Source organism: Pelodiscus sinensis, chromosome 1, assembly GCF_052426305.1.
Source record: "Pelodiscus sinensis isolate ZL-2025 chromosome 1, ASM5242630v1, whole genome shotgun sequence".
NCBI classification, from domain to species: Eukaryota; Metazoa; Chordata; order Testudines; family Trionychidae; genus Pelodiscus; species Pelodiscus sinensis.
Genome location: NC_143052.1, coordinates 191,611,391 through 191,632,840, shown reverse-complemented (window position 1 = coordinate 191,632,840; position 21,450 = coordinate 191,611,391).

The window sequence follows — 21,450 nt, the reverse complement described above, 5'->3', positions numbered from 1 at the left end:
GCATGGAACTAACTTCCATGTTTAATATTAAAACAAAGGCCAACCATTTCAAGTATGGATGCCCAAAAATTTTCAAAATGCAAATCTACTGAATACCAATACAGCTATGTCTGCTTGGGTCAAAAAACAGCCTGAACCAATAGCTCTGAAAGATATGAATTATTACCAATGAGGTCAGTAATGTGTTGACTCTTTAATGTTCAATATCAACATTGTTAACTATTTAACTGCTGATCAAATTACACAATAAAGACAATAGTTTGAAGTTCTGCACACTCTGTGAGAGACATCTTGTTTTAGTATCACAAGTGCATGGAGTTTGGCTGGCAGGCAAAGCTTCGGAGAACATCACTTTTTTTTTTTTCCAAACAGAGTCTGGATTTTCCCTTGAATTCAATGGATAAATAAATATAGATTTTGGTAACTAGTTTTAGGTTACCAAGTTTGAAAATTTGGGCTCTGATTTAAAAGTTATCTTCCTACTAGTGTCACAAATGCTGTTATTTATTAAAAAGATGGCCACCATTTAAAGCAGATTCACAACTGTCAAATGTAATTAAAACCTCTATTTTCCATAATGTTGAGAAGAGTTTTACTCAGTTAAAACTACAGAATTTGGCCCACAAATTCTGAGATATGTTTTTTACATTTGAAACTTTTTCACTAACGGTAGCATAAAATAAGCCAAATAAGAGTGATGTTCAATATAAGTCCACGGTCATTTTATTGAAAGATCTCAAGTGTTACTTAATTACAAAATAAATCATGCATAAATTTCAATATATTTCACAGCTTCTAAATAATAGTACTATTTGGCAATTTAGAAGCAAGTTTAATCTACCCGAAAATACATACTTGTCAGTTCATACATAACTAAAAACTGAACAATTTATAGGATTATAAATAAGAAAAAATATTTTTAAAACAAACGTTCAGAAATCAAGCCATTGTTTCTACCCTTCCTTCATGGCTTTGTTTGTGTGTAAACAACAATTAACTATCTATGCTCAGGCTATGACTTATACAATTGTTCTATCAAATAATAAAGATAACAGCTGGGAATGGCTATAATACTGGTTTGGCTCCTGAACTGCTTTTGAGTCCTTTTGCAACTCCCTTGAATCAGTTTCAATCCATCTTGCACGGGCAATGAAATGAAAGCATGCTTATTACCACAGCACAAGAAAAATATGTATTTAGAAAATTTACAGTGCCAAAATTTTAAAATAAACACATTGCAATGAAACTACTGTTACAAAAACAGTTTATGCATTGGGGAACGTTTTCTTCTTTTGGCTGGAACAATAAATAACTTTGGACATTATCTTGATGTAATGTGTCTTTATTTTATCCACTAAACTCTACCACCATTATGCAGACTGGATCATGATTAGTACTAAGTTACAGCCATGTTTTGTCACTTTAGCATCTGTCTATGTCATTTTAATTTACCAGTGGTATCTGTGCAGCTTCCAGGACAGAAAAACTACTTTAAATGTTGCTTTTAAAAAGTTGGAGGGTTTTTTCCTCATTTCCATCATAGATCACACATGGTCATAATTGCAAACCTATATATGACTTTATGTCACACCCCTCCAATGTTCTTGACTTTGAAAAAATAACAGACATGAGCAAACATTTTGCTTTAATTTCAACCTCATGGTTTTGAAATTGCATTTGGGAACTTTACTGGACTCTCATTCTGCCTTGCCTGAGCAAAAACAAGTTAACTTAATGGATAGTAATTTCCACTGAACTTCTTGGTTCACTTGGGGATTACTTTCCTGCAATAGCAACAAACATCTAAAGTTTGAATTAGTCTGTGATTAATCTATGATGGCCTGAAAAGTGAAGGTCCCAATCGCTAACCTTACAGACCATTAGTCAAGGAAAAATACAGCCAAGATTTACATGCTATCTACCATGTTCCAAAAACATTACATTTAATCAAAACTCTGTCCAGGTTTCTTCACAGAATTATGTTCTTTATTATTTGCTATTGAGATCCTGGAGTTTCAGCCCATACTGTTTACTTTTTCCATTTTAAAAATCACTAACATTTTCTAGGAGTTAAATATGTGGCAGCCCTCCAGGAGTCTCAAAACTCTGAAAAGGCCTGTGGACATTAATCAACAGTCTTACAATCATGAGTGTTCAAAAATGAGACAGCCCTATCCTCCCAAACATGAGATTGTTTTATAAATTATGGGATTACAGATTGAGGCACTCAGATGCTATGGTAATGGAAGGTTATGCTCCTGGGCCTTATGCTCCTACTTGATTTAAGGAACATTTACCCCGGTCCCAGGAGCAAGCCTCTCGACTCAGGTATAGAGACTCAGGCTGCTGGGGCTTGAACTACTACTTGGGTTGAGGCCTACAGCTATGTTTAGAATGCTGCCATGAGCCCTAGTCTGGCAATGCAAGCTGGGAAGCTCTCAGCTACAGGCTGCATAGACACACCCATAGGCAGTCTTGAAAATCTGTTCCTAATCACTTTCTTTTATGATTGCTTGCATAACAATCGCCACTTGCCATGGCTGTGTTAGTGTCTATTTTAGGTCAGACAGTGCATTACACATCTATCTACTAGGAACAATAGCATACCAGTGCAATTAACTTCATATTGAACCATCTATTTTACCCCTGCTTTCTGGCAATGCCCCACTCTCCTGTTTGTTTCCATCAAAAATAACCAATGTTGGTTCCAAAGAGCGCAGACATGATACAATGAGGTTTACAGCCATCTAATGAGGAGATGTCAAGTGCAATGCCAAGTTTCCAGGCTCTACAACAAAAGTCCCATCCCGAAAATGTCCCCTTTTGAGTGGAATGAGCTGAGAGAGACTAGTGAGCCCCCATTTCTTCAACTGCAGGCCCATGTAGAGCCTCATTAACAGGCATGTGCAGCCCCATGTAGAGCCTCAACAACAGGCAGGCCCATGTAGAGCCTCATTAAAGTCTCACATGAAATAGTGGGGTTGCGAACTGAAACATGGAGCGAGAATGCAATGGGAAACGTGCATACCAAAACTCCAAAGCACAGAGTATCTTCTCCACAGCTGGCCAAACTTTACACATCTGATATTGCAGCCATGGCAAGGTGGCAGCAAAGACAAACAGTCTACTAATTCCTCAAATTTCCCACAAAGTTTCCCACCTGTTCAGAAGGGCCACTATGGTGAGGGTCCCGCTTGGTAGCTTTCAGACTCCCTCCCCTTGATCTGGATTGAGATCTCCTCCTACAGCCTGGGAGGAAGCAGGAACCCACCCAGAAATCACTCCCATTATCAGCAAACTGACCCTTGTGCCCCTCCAACATCAATACCTCAGTCACTGATCCAGTGCATCCTTTCCTTTGGGCACTGGCCAATTCATGTGTGTGGTTACAAGCAACTACTGGCCACTCAGGCTTCTTCCTAGCCCTGTCCTCCAGCCTTCCTAATCCCTTCTTGAATGACATCCTCATCCTCCAATGCAAAGACAGTTGGCAACAGGGACTGATGCCAGTAGGGAAATTTAAAGAATAGCCATTGGCTCAGATCAGGTATTGAACTGGGAAATGTTGAAACTGCCTTTCAACATCTTCTGTCTCATACAACTGGACTTGTTGTGATGTCAAGGTACGTCAACTTACATGATGCCACAGTGTACCAGCTGCCTTGGATTGTATTTTATGACTCTCTCTCTCACACACACACAGATACACTTTAACAAAAAAACAAAAACAAGTTTTGTGTTTAAGATAAAACAAGAAACCCATTCTTACTATACCAGCTCAACGTTCTACAGTGCAAAGGAACCAAATCACCTCTTTCATTCACAAGCATTGGAGAAAATCCTAAACTCCAAGCTGAAGTTTCTGGGAGTTGCAAGTGTTCAGGGTCTGACCTCCTTGAGTTTTTGCCTGGCAAACGGCTTCAGGATTTGGTGAGAAAATTGATGTCTCAGTCCCTACGGAGACTGCCCCTTCTGAGACCTCTTCATAGTCCTCCCACCCCCAAAGCAGCAGGCACATGCCACTTCTCTTTGGAGAGGTCTTCTGTGATCCAACCACTGTCCGACTGCTTTCTGGTTACATCCCTCTGGCTGTCACCAGTGTCTCCTAGAAGATCCAGCTGGACTTACACCCTGCCTGGAACCTCCGTTGTGAGCCTGTGGTCAGTGTGATGGACCGGGCCGTGTCTGGGCACAACTGAGGGTGTCCGCTCAGGGCGAATTGCTCAAATCCGGGGCTCCTTACAGCCCCCAGACTGGTGACCTCTCCAAACAGGCCACAAACCAGTCCCACAGAGCACTTCAGCAGCCTGCCTGAAGCCTCATGAGCAAAACCCCTCCGACACCCCAGCAATATCCGTGCCCCAGATGGCCCCGGGCCTATACACAGGTGGGGGGTCCTAGCACCCAATCCCACCTACCCTGAACAAGTTCTGTCCGGTTCCAAGAAACCAGCCACAGATCCCTGGTCAATTTACCCTCTGGACCTTGCCCACAAATCACACTGGGCCAATCCTTTAGAATCTAATTCTAAAGGTTTATTATCACTGTCATGATTATGAGGGTTAGCCAGCAGCCTGGGGATTAAGGGGTTAACTACACCTAGCCAGGTGGAGTGACCAATAGGAATGTAGGTGGGACTTTTCAAACTGGGACAAAGGAATTTGGGTTTTTTTCCTTTCTCCCTTTTGGCTCTGGGAGAGAGTTCTCTGCAGCTACAGAGAGGGACAAGCATGTCTCTCTCTCTCTCCAAGACATCATTCTTCATTTTCTGTAAGTAGGGTAAAGTTTAGGTAGTTTCGTTAGGTTTTATTGTGTTATGGATTGGGTATGGGATCTGAGATCTGGCACTGCTTAAAAGATGTTTTGGCTTTTCTTTGTAACTAAGTTCTAGGCCCATGGAGTTTCTCCATGAGTATATTTTGTTACCTTCCTCTCTGGTCATTATACTTGCAACCAGAATATTGTTGTAATAATAAAAGTTCTTTCTTTTCTTTTATTAACCTGGCAATGGTTAATGGTGTGCCCTGATTTTTGTTTTAGGGGGAAGATTTCCCAAATGATCTTTCCCCTGGTTTCTTTAGCAACATTTGGGTGGTGGCAGCGGAAGTTTTATTCCCAAGATCTAGGTTTTTAAGATCTTGGGGGGAAGTTTTATACCAAAGCCTGGTAGATAAGGCTTTGGGGTACACTTGCTGGCCCCCACTTCTGCATTTATCATGCCAGAGTGGGGAAGGAGCCATGACAATCACAAGAAAGAAAAGCATGAGAGTAAGGTTGTTAAAGAATAGTACGTTACATGCACCGAATCTCCCAGTCCTCGATGCAGGCTCTAGCAGAGATGTTACAGCTGCTGGTTTAAAAGTTCTTGTTGCACATCCTAGCATCAGGATGGGTTCACAGGTCTTCCGGGCTCTTCGATCCCTGCAATGCTGCCTCTGGGATGAAGTGCTGAGCTGAGAACCAAAATGGCATCAACCACATGGCCTCCTTATACCTCCTTCCTGGCCTCTTCTTGTATGCAGCCAGTCACCTGGTCCTCAGCCTCTCTCTGCTGGCAGCTCTTAGGTCTCCGCCCTCATGCTTTAGGTGTGTCCTTGGCCCATCGAGTGCCATTGTCCCACAGGGCCTCGCTAATCAGCCTGTCCATAGCAATGCTCAACCACATTCAGAGAAATATTCAGCTTTCACACAGATTACAGATTCCTACCTACACACACAGACATTATACACTCACATAAATAGCGTACACAGGATCAGCAAACAATAAGCTCCCATTCAATACCCCACATGGCCCCCTTTTATACCATTGTTGGGACCAGCACCCCCACCTATGTGTGCAGCCATGATCTGGCTGCTTCCCTCAAATTCCAGTAACGTGACAGTCAGGAACAGTAAGCTGTGACCCAGAAGCCGTTATTCCACAACACAGTATGACTAATTTGCCCAAACAGTGCACAAAGCTGAGAGGCAAAGAAGATTTAAAGAGGGCAGATTTAGAAGTGACTGAGGTTTAGATGCATAGTCTTACCTAAGCTTGGCATTCCCCTTCAAGCCGAGACTTAGCCTTGGCATCGGCATCCCCTGTTCTCTCTGAGCATCACATTACTGCTTACCAGCTGCCAACCCTGACTCTCGCCTGTCTGCACGACAGACTCCCTACATGCTGACACACTGTCCTTGGTGGCTTCCAGCTAAGCTGAGCTCTCCCCACCTCCCTTTCTGCTAATGCACATTTGAATCCCTGAAGCACTTTTGTTCTCAGCCCTAGGATTGGAAAGAGAGAAACATCCTAGCTTGGAAGGTGCCAGCCAGATAGGTTCTTCACCTACCACTGCTGTCTTTATTCCTTTGAATCGGGTACCTGAGAGGCTGTCTTCTCTGTATCATCATTTTACCTTTCCTGGTTTCCTTAACAACCCTCCTTCATAGCTTTTTTTGAATTAACTCTGTGGATCCAGGCAAGGCAATGATATAAGACTGAGCAGGGAAACCAAGTTGCACATAATAGTCCTAAGAAATACATCCATCTTTCTGATTTGTCGGAAAAGGATTCACCTAAAGGGCTAACTTTAATAAATTAAGGAAATTAGTTAGGGAAGTTGATTGGACTAAAGAAATTGTGGATCTTGAGGTGGAGGAGGCCTGGGATTAATTTAAGTTAAAGTTGCAGAAGCTGTCAGAAGGCTGTATCCCAAGAAAAGGGAAAAAATTTATAGGCAGGTGTGTTAGACCAAGCTGGATGAGCAAGCATCTCAGAGAGGTGATTAAGAAAAATCAGAAAGCATATAAGGAGTGGAAGATGGGAGGGATCAGTAAAGAAAGCTACCTTACTGAGGTTAGAGCATGTAGGGACAAAGTGAGAGAGGCTAAAAGTCAGGTAGAGTTGGACCTTGCAAAGGAATTAAAACCAATAGTAAAAGGTTTTATAGCAATATAAATAGGAAAAAAACAAAAGAACAGGTTAAATAGACATCTGTCAGGGATGGTGTAGACGGAGCTTGGTCCTGCCTTGAGGGCGGGGGGCTGGACTCGATGACCTCTCGAGGTCCCTTCCAGTCCTATGATTCTATGAAAAAAAAAAAAGAAGTAGGACCGCTAATTACTAAGGATGGAGTGGAGGTTAAGGATAATCTAGGAATGGACCAATATCTAAACAAATACTTTGCTTCAGTCTTTAATGAGGCTCATGAAGAGCTTAGGGATAATGGTAACATCATAAATGGGACTAAGGATATGGAGGTAGATATTACCATATCCGAGGTAAAAGCCAAACTTGAACAGCTGAATGGGAGTAATCGGGGGGCCCAGATAATCTTCATCCAAGAATATTAAAGGAATTGGCACATGAAATTGCAAATCCATTAGCAAAAATTTTTAATAAATCTCTAAACTCAGGGGTTGTACCATTTGATTGGAGAATTTCTAATATAGTTCCTATTTTTAAGAAAGGGGAAAAAAAAGTGACCCAGGTAACTATAGGCCTGTCAGTTTGACATCTGTAGTATGCAAGATCTTGGAAAAAATTTTGAAGGAGAAAGTAGTTAGAGACATTGAGGCTAATGGCAATTGGGACAAATTACAACATGGTTTTACAAAAGGTAGATCGTGCCAAACCAACCTGATCTCCTTTTTTAAGAAAGTAATAGATTTTTTAGATAAAGGAAATGCAGTGGATCTAATCTAGCTCGACTTTAGTAAGGCATTTGATACAGTACCACATGGGGAATTACTGGTTAAATTGGAAAAGATAGGGATTAATATGAAAGTTGAGAGGTGGATAAGTAACTGGTTAAAGGGGAGACTACAGCGGGTCATACTGAAAGGTGAACTGTCAGGTTGGAGGAAGGTTACTAGCAGAGTTCCTCAGGGATCAGTTTTGGGGCCAATTTTATTTAATCTTTTTATTGCTGACCTTAGCACCAAAAGTGGAAGTGTCCTGATAAAATTTGTGGATGACACAAAGTTGGGAGGTATTGCCAATTCAGAAAAGGATCGGGATATCATACAGGAAGATCTGGATGATCTTGTAAATTGGAGTGATAGCAATAGGATGAAATTTAATAGTGAGAAGTGTAAGGTTATGCATTTAGGGATTAATAACAAGAATTTTAGTTATAACCTGGGGACACATCAGTTGGAAGTAATGGAGGAGGAGAAGGACCTTGGAGTCCTGGTTGATTATAGGATGACTATGAGCCGCCATTGTGACATGGCCGTGAAAAAGGCTAATACGGTCTTGGGATGTATTAGGCGAGGTATTTCCACTAGGGATAAGGAGGTGTTAGTGCCATTATACAAGGCATTGGTGAGACCCCATTTGGAATATTGTGTGTAGTTCTGCTCTCCCATGTTTAAGAAGGATGAATTCAAACTGGAACAGGTACAAAGAAGGGCCACTAGGATGATCCGAAGAATGGAAAACCTGTCTTATGAAAGGAGACTCAAGGAGCTTGGCTTGTTTACTTTAACCAAAAGAAGGCTGAGGGGAGACATGATTGCACTTTTTAAATATATTAGAGGTATAAATACCAGGGAAGGAGAGGAATTATTTAAGCTTAATACCAATGTGGACACAAGAACAAATGGATAGAAGCTGGCTAGTAGGAAGTTTAGACTTGAGATTAGACGAAGGTTTCTAACCATTAGAGGAGTGAGGTTCTGGAACAGCCTTCCAAGGGAAGTAGTGGGGGCAAAACATCTATCTGGCTTCAAGATTAAACTAGATGGGTTTATGAAGGGGATGGTTTGATGAGATAACATGATCTTGGTAACTAATTGACCATTAATTATCAGTGGGAAATAGGTCAATGGAGGGATGATAGGAGTTACTATAGAGAACTTTCTGGGTGTCTGGCTGGTGAGTCTTGCCCACATGCTCAGGGTTTAGCTGCTCGCCATATTTGGGGTCGGGAAGGAATTTTCCTCCAGGGTAGATTGGCAGAGGCCCTGGAGGTTTTTCGCCTTCCTCTGTAGCATGGGGTACAGATCACAGCTGGAGGATTCTCTGCATCTTGGGGGTCTTCAAAGTATTTGAAGGCTTCAATATCTGAGATATAGGTGAGAGGATTATTCTAGGAGTGGGTGGGTGAAATTCTGTGGCCTGCACTGTGCAGGGGGTCAGACTAGATGATCATAATGGTCCCTTCTGACCTTAAAGTCTATGAGTCTATGAGTCATCCCATAGTAAAATGATGCTCTTTTATGTCTAAATGTAATAGTTGTTTGATAGCCCAAGGCAACGCTACACAACGTTTTAGGAGCAGCAGTGAAAACACAAATCCAACTGGTACAGTCTGCACAATGAATAATAAACAAACCCAACAGATAAAGATATGGCAGGGACAGTAAGGGGTCTTCAATGACCACATGAGCTCAAGATCCCAGTATTCTAGCTCAAAGGAAAAACTCCACCTCAAGCAGTATGTAGCTTCATAGCACTATGCCCAGGCATTGAGCCCAGAGTAATTTAAAAAAAGGGGGGTGCTACATAAAGTCACAGTCTTGCACTGCAATCTGTTCAGGCAGCTTGCTAGGCTCTCACAGAAGCCTCTGACTTCAGTGGAGGTTCCACACAGGTGCAGTAGTCTCCCCAGCAGAACACAGCTGGATTTATGCCTAAATCTTCAATACCCCTTCCTTCAGCAACCAGGGGTTTCTAGTATGATCACGTAGCCAGGCACTAGTTGGCCCAAGTTCATGAGCTGGGATGAGATCATAGTCTGGAGTGACATGGCTGCATTTCTAATGCACAGGAAACATTCTGATCACAGCCCCTTTCTTGAATTCCTTCACTGCCTTCCTGTTTGTTTCTGCATCAAATTAAATCTCCTTATGTAGGATCTTGTACAGGAAAGTAACATCCTCCGCTCCCTGCCACTATTTCTCTCCTCTCATTTCCTCGCATTCTTTCACTATCTATGTGCCTCATTATTTTCTGTGCTTACTACAATCTTTGTCTCTTTCATCCAGGCTTGGCCCCTAAATGCAGCTCAGACACAGCACCCAAAACCAGTGGCTTCTTTTTAAATGTTGTTCATAACTCTCTCTGTACTGGTAAAAGTTCATTGATGCATACAATCTAAAGACCGAAAGGGACACTGTGACCATCTAATCTGACGACCTGCATGCCAAGAGAAAGTGATTTGGAAAGAAAGTGAGGGGGAGGGCATGGGGGTACAGATTAAGAACTCTGTTTGCATCATGTTGAGCTTCAGTTGCCAGCTAGACAGCCACAAGGCCATGTCAGACAACCTGAGATTTTAATCTGGATAGAAGAGGACAGATCTGGAGCACAGGAAGACATGCGAGTTATCTGCTCAGAGCTGGTAGTTGAATTTGTGTTTTAGGGAGAAATCACTTAAAGATAAGGTATGGTGAGAGAAGATAGGAGGAGCAACGGCAGAGCCCTGTGGAACCCACACAGATGAGGGTGAGAAGGAGCCTCCTCTGAAGGACAGCCTGCAGGAGAGAATAGAGATGCAGGCAAACCAAGTGAGTGCAGATTCACAAGACAAAGGAGAACATTTCAAGAAGAGAAGCATGGCTGACTGCATCAAAGGCAGATGACAGGTGAAGGAGAATGACAGTGGCAGCTGGTTCTGAGCTTTGGCTAAGAGGAGGTCTTTATACACTTTGGAAAGAACAGTGTCAGTGGAGCACAAGAGTTGGAAGGTGGATTAGAGAGAATCTAGGATGTAACTGGAAGAAGGGAACGCCGGACAGTGATTCTAGACATTGTGCTGAATATGCTTTGAGATGAAAGCGAGAAAAGCAATGAGGTGGTAGTTGGGGAGGCAAGGTAGGACAACGGTGGTTGGTTTTTTTTTTTTTTAGTGACAGATTAAAACAGGCTTGTGTTGTGGGGGTGCAGAATAAGAGGTTAAGGAAAAGGGTGGAGAGAGGGGATAAGGGTGGTCACAAGGGAGAGCAGAAGGTGGAATGTGATCACAGGCAAGCGGAGGTGTTAAAAGAGGAAGACAGATGAGAAACTCCTTCCAATATTCTGTCTAGAAGCCTTTTTTTTTAACTGCCTGTCAGAACTGTATCTACAGTACTTCTTAGCAAATATTCTGTCCATATGTGCTAGGTGGGGAAAGAGCCCACCTACCTACAAAGATGTCCTACCCTGATGACAGAGTGAGGGGCCAGACTACAATTACTTCAGTTTTGATGAGTCATATGAACAATAGCCAAGTATTTTATAAAATTATTTGAAATGAAAAGCAATAGAGGAACAGGATGGTGATATCAAAAGGTTCATATACACATCAAACTTCCACTATGTATGTATGTATAAACTAGAAGACTTACCTGGCGTTGCTCAGGTCCTTCAAGGCAGGAAGCTGATGGGGAGGGGACACAGGAGTCAGGGCAGTGGGTTGGGTGGGGAGGGTAGGACAGGGAGTTGGGGTGCAGGAGTCAGGGCTTTGGGTTGGGAGGCGTGAGGGAGGGGCTTAGAACAAAGGGATGCAAGACTCACGACTGGGAGTGGGGAGCTCGGGATAGGGGGCTGGGAGGTGTGATGAGGCTCACCGGGGCTGCTCATGGTGGCAAGGATAGTGCTGCAGCTGTTGGCCCCTTTCCCAGCTCCTCCTGGGGGAGCGGAGAGGAGGTTCCATGACCCAGCCCCAACCCGAAGGTGCTCCTTTGGGGGGAAGGGGGAGAGAAGCAGGGCTGCATGGCCCAGCCCTGGCAGTGCTCCTGTAGAGGGGGGCATCTGCACTGGCTGACCCCAACAGTGCTCCCAGGGGGCTGTAGCAGTGGGCCACTGGCTGGTGGTGTTATGGCTGATGGCTGGGAGGAAGGGCTTGGGGCAAAGGGACCATTTACCTGTGGCCAGCAATATGGAGATCCCTGGTCCCAGCTGGCCACTCTCTTCCTGGTGCAGCCAACCTCCTGTGGTCATTCTGCAGTATAACTGTCCCCATGCTTACTGCCCCTGGTAGTCTTTGCAGAGAATAACTATGCCTCCTATCAGAGCCCTCAATGTTATGGGAAACAATTGAATCCCAGGCACATCCCATTGTTGTGCCACAGCCAAACCCTGACTTTGCTTTAAGTTATTATAAAAGGAAGCTGCAAACCAAATTTGGTAGTCCTAGCTCTTACAGTTTAGGAGAAGAACTAATGGACTCACAGACAGGCAGATAGGCACATAAACTCTCTAATATATATAGCAATAACTCAATATATATCTGAGAAAACGGCTCCTATATTTTCAATTTAGTTATGGAAACAAAGAAGAGGTACAGCAGTAGTTCCCATGATTCAGTCCCATGATGGTAATAAAGAACTGAACATGTTTTGACACACTCTTAGAATACTATCACAGTACATTTGAATTCCCCTTTGTCAACTTTTATAGCACTTCAGACAATTTCCACCTAAAGAAGTATGAGCAACAGGATACAGATTTTTATACTGTTAATTCTTCAGAGAAGGGGCTGTATATCTCTGTATATTGCACAGTATTGAGCAAACTGTCACTGCTACATAAACTTAAAATGAAGCACACCTATTTTGCTAGTGTAATGAATACTTGATTTAAAAATTATTTTCTCTTTGAGACTTTGGGTCAATTTAAAGCTAAAATCTCCAAGTGATACCTGGAGAGGTAGTGCTTACTCATCTTTATAGAGAACATGTGCTATCCTTGGAAGAAAAGAATTCCATTAAATTACATCAATTATTTATTATTAATTAGCGTTGTTATTATTATTAATAAATACTGTAGGGTTGAAAAAACATTTTTAATTCCTCTCCAAGGTCTCTCAGCCCAGGTTGTTTGCATTCAAATGTTGTTGGAGTGGTTTTGCAGTTACTACTTGGCTTTTCTTTTCACCTGCACATGGTGAAATCCACAGAAGTTTTGCCATTGACTTAAACAGAATTAGGTCCTTCATTTTCTGTTCAGCCTGTTCTGATGCACAAAGGGAAAAAAAAGTCTCTGGTCACTGAAAAAGATGAATACATCAATGGAGCAGACAGATGTCCTGTGCTTTTTGCCAACCCAAATTGTTCTGCATCCTGTAAGCTTTCTCCACTCTCTTCTTACTCTCACATTCCATTCCTGATAGACATATGCAGGTGTTTTTGACTTGCATATTATATCAAAGGTAATCTTCTTTAGGTCACATGATAAGGCAGCTATGACTCTGAAACACCTTCTTCAATCATATTTTGCTAGTTTTACAAGCCATTCTAATCGCACTGTATTCTCAGGTTTCTTCCATCTACCAGTGTAGGATTTTTTTTCGAATGTACCATTATTATTAATAGCCGTTCACCCTTCATCTCTCTTAGCTCAACTCATTCAGAGTACTTCTGTCTTGATAGTTGCAACCTCTGCATTTTTATCTAATCTACAGAGTATCTCCCTTCTTTTTTTGAATTATGTGAGGATTACAGTCTATATATATCTATAGGGGGAACAAATATTTAATAATGAACTCCTGAGTTAGCTGAGAAAGGTATAACACAATCCAATGGCTAGAAGCTGAATATAGACAAATTCAGACTGGAAATAAGCTGTAAATTTTTAACAGTGAGAATAATTAATTACTGGAACAATTTACCAAGGCAATTTTTAAAATCAAGACTGGATGTTTTTCTAGGAATTATTTTGGGGAAGTTCTATGGCTAGTTTGATACTAATCAGACTAGATGTTCACAGTGTCCCTTTCTGGCTTTGGTATCTATTAATTTATTAATCTTAAAATGACATTTTTTCTTCTTCCTAATATTTTGTCATAGGCTTTATCTTCATTGTTTTCTAGGTAATACCTATTAAGATTTTTCAATTAATTCAATTTTGCATATATATTTACTTCAAAAACAGGTTAAGTCATTGTGCTCATGGAGTACCTGTGAACAAAGAATGATTATCTCAGCTTTCATCCTAATTTAAATAACTTTTTCAATTTTTTTATTCTTTGGATTGATGGATAATTTTCCAAACTTGATGTGTGTTATTTACTTATGGTTGGCTAGACAAGTTAAATTATTTTTCTCCCTACTCCCTGAGTAGATGAGCAGAGAACCACTTTCAACAGGAGAAGTACTAAATTTCACTTTGATACTTACTTTCCAGGAGCATTTGTACCAGTAAATGGAATCACAAAGATGTTTTCAGAAAGTGAAAACAAAAAGATACGACTCTGAAGCAATTTAACATAAAACACAGAAGAAATATTAATGAGAATTTTACAAGACAAGGAACAGGAGCACAAAATACACTAAATTATTTGTCCAAGGTTACGTCGAGAATTCAGACCAGATTTCTTGAGTCTCAGTCCAGAGGCTTTAAATCTAAGACCATCCTTCCTTTCTTTAAAGGACATCTGGAAAAAATCATTTTAAATGCCTCCATTACATCAAAAAATAAATCAAATACATCTATTGGATAAATTAAGAGAGATTTTTAAATGTATTTTGCAGTGCACCCACCACAATGTATTGCATGAAAAAGAGCTCTCCTTTAAATGAATGTCTTAAAACAAATAGGAAATTAGAAAGAATTAAATATTACTGCATAAAGGTATTGCTTTGACTGACATAACTTTAACAGTCTAAATGTGAGGTCTGAGACCACTTCAAATGTGGATACTTAGTCTTCCAGAAATGTCAGAATGTTAAAGTTTGAAGACTGAAGAGAAGGAAATTAATTCTGGGATGCATTAACAGGTGTGTTGCATGATGCATTCTGGGATGCATTAACAGGTGTGTTGCGAGCAAGACATGAGAAGTCATTCTTCCGCTCTATTCTGAGCTGGTTAGGCCTCAGTTGGAGTATTGTGTCCAGTTCTGGGCACCGCATTTCAAGAAAGATGTGGAGAAATTGGAGAGGGTCCAGAGAAGAGCAACGAGAATGATTAAAGGTCTAGAGAACATGACCTATGAAGGAAGACTGAAAGAATTGGGTTTGTTTAGTTTAGAAACGAGAAGACTAAGGGGGGAGGTTGTGGAATCTCCATCTGTGGAGATATTTAAGAGTAGGTTAGATAAATGTCTATCATGGATGGTCTAGACAGTATTTGGTCCTGCCATGAGGGCAGGGGACTGGACTCGATGACCTCTCGAGGTCCCTTCCAGTCCTAGTATTCTATGATTCTAAGACAATAAACATGGTCTGTTATACAGAGTAGTTACATCATCCTTGCTTCAAAATCACAGACATAAACCCTGAGATACAATTAGGAATGAATAAACCAGTCCAGATACATTAAGAAGCAACAGCAAGTCAAATGTGTCTTCAGTTTCAGAAGTGAAACTCAGTACAGTAAAACTCCGATGATCCGGCATCTGACAGTCCGGCACTCCTGATGGTCCGGCACCATCAGGAACCCGGAAGTGCTCCGGGCAGCCGGACCATTGGAGCTGCTCTGCCCCCAGCTTCCCCGATTCAGCCGCTGCTAAAACTTACCAGCGGCTGAATCGGGGAAGCCAGGGGCAGAACAGCTGGAGTGCTGCCAGGTAGATCCCATAGCGCTGCCCCTCGGGGCTGCGGGACCAACCCAGCAGCACCCCAGCTGTCCCGGATTCAGCCGCTGCTGAAATTGATCAGCGGCTGACTCCAGAAAGCCCGAAACAGAGCTGCTCTGCCCCAGCTTCCTGGAATCAGCTGCTGGTCAGTTTCAGCAGCAGCTGACTTGGGGACACCTGGGACAGAGCAGCTGCGGTGCTGCTGGGTTGGTCCCCGCAGTGCCAAGGTTTGGCGCTACCAGACCAACCCAGCAGCACCCCAGCTGCTCTGTCCTAGGCGTCCCGATTCAGCCGCTGCTGAAACTGACCAGGGCTGACTCCAGGAAGCCTGGGGCGGAGCAGCTCTGCCTCTGGCTTTCTGGAGTCAGCCGCGGATCAGTTTCTGCAGCGGCTGACTTGGGGATGACTGGGGTAGAGCAGCTGGGGTGCTGATGGGTTGGTCTCGCGGCACCAAGGGTCGGCGCTACCGGACCAACCTGGCAGCACCCCAGCTGCTGTGCTGCAGTCGTCCCCGATTCAGCCGCTGCTGAAACTGACCAGCAGCGGCTGAATCGGGGACTCCTGGGGCAGAGCCGGACTATCAGAAGGGAGGGCTATGGCTGGGGTAGCATCTCCCCACCCTACCCCAGACCCCTCTGTAGAAGCTATTTTATGTTTAGCTAGAAGCCATTTTGTATATTAAAAACCATTTTAGCTTTTCTTTCAAGCACGTAGACCAGAGTGAACTTTCTGTTACCCCGTGAGAAGAGGCCTACAGGATGGGCTATTGGTATGTGTTAATTGGGCTGGTTGGGACAGGAGATGTACTCACTCGTTCCTGTCCGCCATCTTGTTGATAAGGCTTTGTTTTTCCAAATTTAATTGAGGATTTCTGTAATTGGATGCCCTGACGTCAGACTGTTTGGCTAAGGGTATAAAGATACTAGAATTAATTGTATTAGCAGCCTTACTGGGCCCGGCTCTGCTGTAACCACGTTTGGCTCATGCTGTGCTTTATTAATTAATAAAGCTGTTTGTTAGCTGCCTAAACACAAAGGAGCGTGTTTTTGCTTCGACACCTCATAGCCCCCCCTTCTGATAGTCTGACATATCTGATAATCCGGCACCCCCTGGGTCCTAAAGGTGCCGGATTATCGGAAGTTTACTGTAATAAGTAGGCTCAAAATCCCCAAGTTTTGTTTCTTTTCCTTCCGGTCCCAATCTGCTTTCTAGTTGGAGAGAAATGAGAATGAACCAAAGTACAAATTCTGCCCTGGCATTACACAGCTCTCTTCTTTCCTGTCCTAATTCTTCTTTTTTGTTTGTTTATTTGTTTTTTAAGGCCTGTTTCTCTTTACCCAGGGCCCTGGGAGTTCAAATAGTATTCATAAGGGACATTTTTTTTTAAATAAGAGAGCAAGCAGTCTGTGCTTAGTGACAGAGAGGTCTGCAGAAGAGATGTAAGTTGCTTGTCAAAACAATTTGCCTTTCTAGGAATGAAAGAACGTCTACATTGGATCACACAAATACGTCTTCTAGTTCAGTGTCCTATCTATTAAAGTGGCAAGCACCAGATTTTCAGAGAAAAAAAAACCCTCCAGTAAGTAGTTCTGAGAAAACTTGCCCTGTGGTCAGGTTTTCACCTAGCACCCAATAGTTAGAAGTTGGTTTTAGGTTGAGAGGGATTATATTACCTCTAACTTTTGTTTTTTAATATTCACTATAACAACTCTGTGTCTTCTAGTTATCTATCTATAGATATATATAATCCTTTCTTTTGAACACTGTTAAACGCAGATTCAGTGCTAGCTCGCAGCAATGAGTTTTATGGACCAATTGTGTCTGTCATGTGTGAAATAACACTTCCCTGTTTTCAGTTTGCTATTTTTAAAACATCATTGAATGTAAGAGTTTCACCTTGTTCTTCTATTATCAAAACAGATGAACAGAAGGGTCTGCTCTCCTTTCTCTATACTGCATACTTAAATGATGCCCCCTCTTATCTGTAATAAATAGTCACAATCTTTTCAGTCTCTCTTCTTGATAGTTTTTCTGCAACCCTAATCATTTTCCGTCATCCTCTCTGAACCTCCCCTTTCTATTTTTCCTGTAGCTTTTTTAAGATGGGTGATCAGAACTGAATGAATTTCTTACTTTGGTTAGGTCCCTCTCAAGTTCCTCCAAATTTTCTCCAGTGTTGATTACCCTTAATTATTTTGTGACCTCTGAACATTTATTTCATCACTTCATTTCTTACCCTTTTTTCTATATTATTTATAAATATTCCAAATATGATAAGTACTAGTCTCACATAAGAGACTAGTATATTGCACACATACACGTCCAAAAATTCTGTGTGTGTGTGCGCAATACACTAGTCCAAAACTCTGTGTATGTGTATTGCACACATACATGTCCAAAAATTCTGGGAGGACATTATTTACAAGCCTCCTCTTCTCCCTATCACACAAGGCTGTGTGATAACTGCCATTTTAACAGCAGACCATGTAAATGGCAGAAGACTCTTCTCTAACAGCACATGGGCTGGGCTGAGCTTGAGCTAATATGGAGATTGATGTTTGTAGCACAGGATCTTGGTTGGGCACAAATACTTCCACCACTGTCTCTGGTACTAGTAAACAGACACACCCGCACTAGTAGGAGAGTAGCTATCCCAGCTCAGTGGCCCTTTTCCCCAAAGCAGGGCACCAAAAGGGATATCAGCCCACTTCCTTGTCACAGGTGAAAACATTGCCAAAAGCTCTCAGCACATTCTTATTTCATGTTTTTGCCTTCCACAGACAATTAATTGATTGACTCATCTGTCAAACTCACATTACCAATTTGTCAGCTTTCGTCTTTCATCGATCTGATTTTTCACTACTGTTTTTTGCCACAAGGCCGATCCTTTGATGTTTAATTGCAGTTACCACTTAGTTTGTTCCACCAGTTCTTCTGTCACTTACAGTATCCTTGTTAAACTACTTAATTACCCATTTTTCATTTTGCATTTCAAACTCCCACTCAGTTCATGTAATACTGTTTCTTGTCCATGTCTTTTGAAGCCTCTCCTTCCCATATTTAATCACACATTTAAGCACCCATTCTTGCTATCCACATTCATGGCTGTTTTCGCTGAAGAGATCTATAAAAGAAAGTTGAACCAATTTAATTTAAATAATTTAATAGCCCTTTAAATTGATGCAGATCCCAAGTGGAGATTCGTATATTGGTTTAAGAGTGACTTATTTCTGTTTAGCATAAACTGATTGTTAATCTGTTTAAACTAAAGTGAAATAAGTCTAATTTAAATGAAAATAAATTTCCATAAAGCCTGTTGCACTGATTTAATTAATTTGTTTTGGTCACTCTTCTAAACTGAAACAAAAGACAGGACTATGCAGCACTTTAAGACTAACAAGATGGTTTTTATTAGGTGATGAGCTTTTGTGGTACAGACCCACTTCCTCAGATCAAATTGTGGAAGAAAATAGGCATGACCATATATACCAAAGGGATACAATCAAAAAAAAGTGAACACACATAAAATAGACAAATCAGATTTTAGAACAGAAGGGGGATGAGCGGGGAGGTTAATGTCTATGAGCTAATGATATTAGAGGTGATAATTGGGGAAGCTATCTTTGTAATGGGTAAGATAATTAGCATCTTTGTTAAGGCCCATTCGTAAAGTGTCAAACTTAAGCATGAATGACAGTTCAGAGGCTTCTCTTTGAAGTCTTGTGTTAAAATCTCTTTGAAGCAGGATGCAGGTAATCAAGTCATTGAGACAATGCCCATTCTGGTTGAAATAGCGAGAAACTGTTTTTTCTTTGTGAAACTGTCTGATGTCTGATTTGTGTGCATTGATTCTTTGGCGAAGTGTCTGAGAAGTCTGTCCAATGTACATAGCAGACAGACACTGCTGGCACATGATGGCATAAATTATATTTCTAGATGAGCAGGAATATGTGTTCTTGATCTTATAACTGAAATGGTTAGGTCCAATGATGGTATCAGCAGAGTAAATATGTGGACAAAGCTGGCAACGGGGTTTGTTACAAGTGAAAGTTCCAGGGTTGGTATTAGTGGGGTATGTCCTGTGGTTGTTGGTAAGAGTCATCCTGAGGTGATTTTCTGTGGGAGACTATGGGTCTGTCTCCCAGAGCCTCTCACAGTGTAGTATCCTGTTCCAGTATAGGTTGTAGTTTATTGATAATGTGTTGGATATTATCAAAATCAAATAACCTTCTTGCCTACAACTCAATCAGCCCTTTTAAGTACTGGAGAAAAAGGATGGGCATACACTGTGCCTTAAAGGTCAATGGACTTGGGCTCTTTCACTCCACTGTGTGGCATAAATGTCAGTTTGGAACATCCTCTGCTAAGATCACCCCTAACAAAACCTATGGGCACAGAAACATATGGTCTGTAATTCTGAGTACCAAAGCTGACATATTTCCAGGCTCTAAGAAGATAGATGTAATTTCTCAATCAGGACTCAAAGCATGTAGAGGCTTATAGATCAAAGACAACACGCTCTGAAATGAGTTGCAGGCAAGAAGGTTATTTGATTTTAGGGAAATCTTTTTTCTGCTTTTTGAAAACAGGCAACATTTTACAAATTTAGTAAATGCATAAGGCACCATGAAACATATTAGAAAAGTATACTTTGATAAAGGTTACAATTAATAAGTAGTTATTTGGAATTAAATTGGACACATCCCTTATCAATATTCCAGAAGACTTTAGATACGTAATTCTGATAATTGTCATGAAAATCTTACACCCCCAAATGCTAGCAATCAAGAAAATAAAGAGCATTATGCTTCAGCACTTAAGAACATATATTTTAAAGCCTCCATTTACTAATTATTATTTTTGCCTATCATTTGTACCACCATGTTAATGCAAGAGAGGAAATTATAATTAGCCAGTTGCTCAATATAATGCTTTACATAACTAGATTATTTTTCCTGGTACAAGTCACACTATCTTTTCAGGCTTACATTGGTTTAATATAAAATCCCTACTCTGTGTAGGAAAGAGGCAGAGGGAAAGGTTTTGCGAACATTTTCCACACTTGAAATACAAATATCTGCGCAGTTTCAGCTTTAGAGTGATTTTTGACATATTGAAAAAAGGATTCTTTATTAAACTGTTTCAGAGGCCAAAGACATAGCTCTGAAAGGTGACAAAATGTTGGGGAGCCCATCAGATTATTTATGAAGGAATAGCTTCTCACAGAACTTTACTCAGCCAGCTAAAGGAAGGCAGTATTGCCCTTTTCTGCCATTAAAGTTAATACACTAATCTTCCCTTTCCTGACATTAAAACCCCCTTTATATCTCTTAGGTACTCACGTTAATCCCATCGCTGCATCATCCTCACAATCTTAAATATACTTATGCTCACACACTCTTGTGAGTTAAGAAAGTGCTGTTATCCCCATATCACTAAGAGGCACATGAGGCAGACAGCCTAGGCCTGTACAGCAAAGCAGACTGGATTCCCTGATTGTGGCCAGAGTGTTGGCAGATTGTCCACAAAGACATGACTCTAGGGGGAAACTTAGGCCAACCCAACAGATGCAGGGAGGTGAAAAATCTTGTGGCTGTAGTGCAGTATAATTGTATTAGAATTAATTAAAAGTCGGGGGGAAGGGAAACAGTAAAAATATTTATTTGTATTTTTACTTGTTCATATTGAATGTCAAGTAAAAAAGGTAAAATTTCATTCTAGGCTTCGCATTTTTCTTTATAATTAATGTGGGGGGGATGCCAAAGTCATAGTTTGACTATGGTGCCAAAAACACTTGCATCTAGGGTTGCCAGGTGTCTGGTTTTGAACCGGATAGTCCAGTATTTGAGGGTTCTGTCCGGGAAACAAATTGAGAAAATATTGACACATAAAATGTCCAGTATTTTCTAATTAGGAACATTTATTATTATTAGGATAATAATAATAAACTGTGTGAGTGTGTTACCAGCC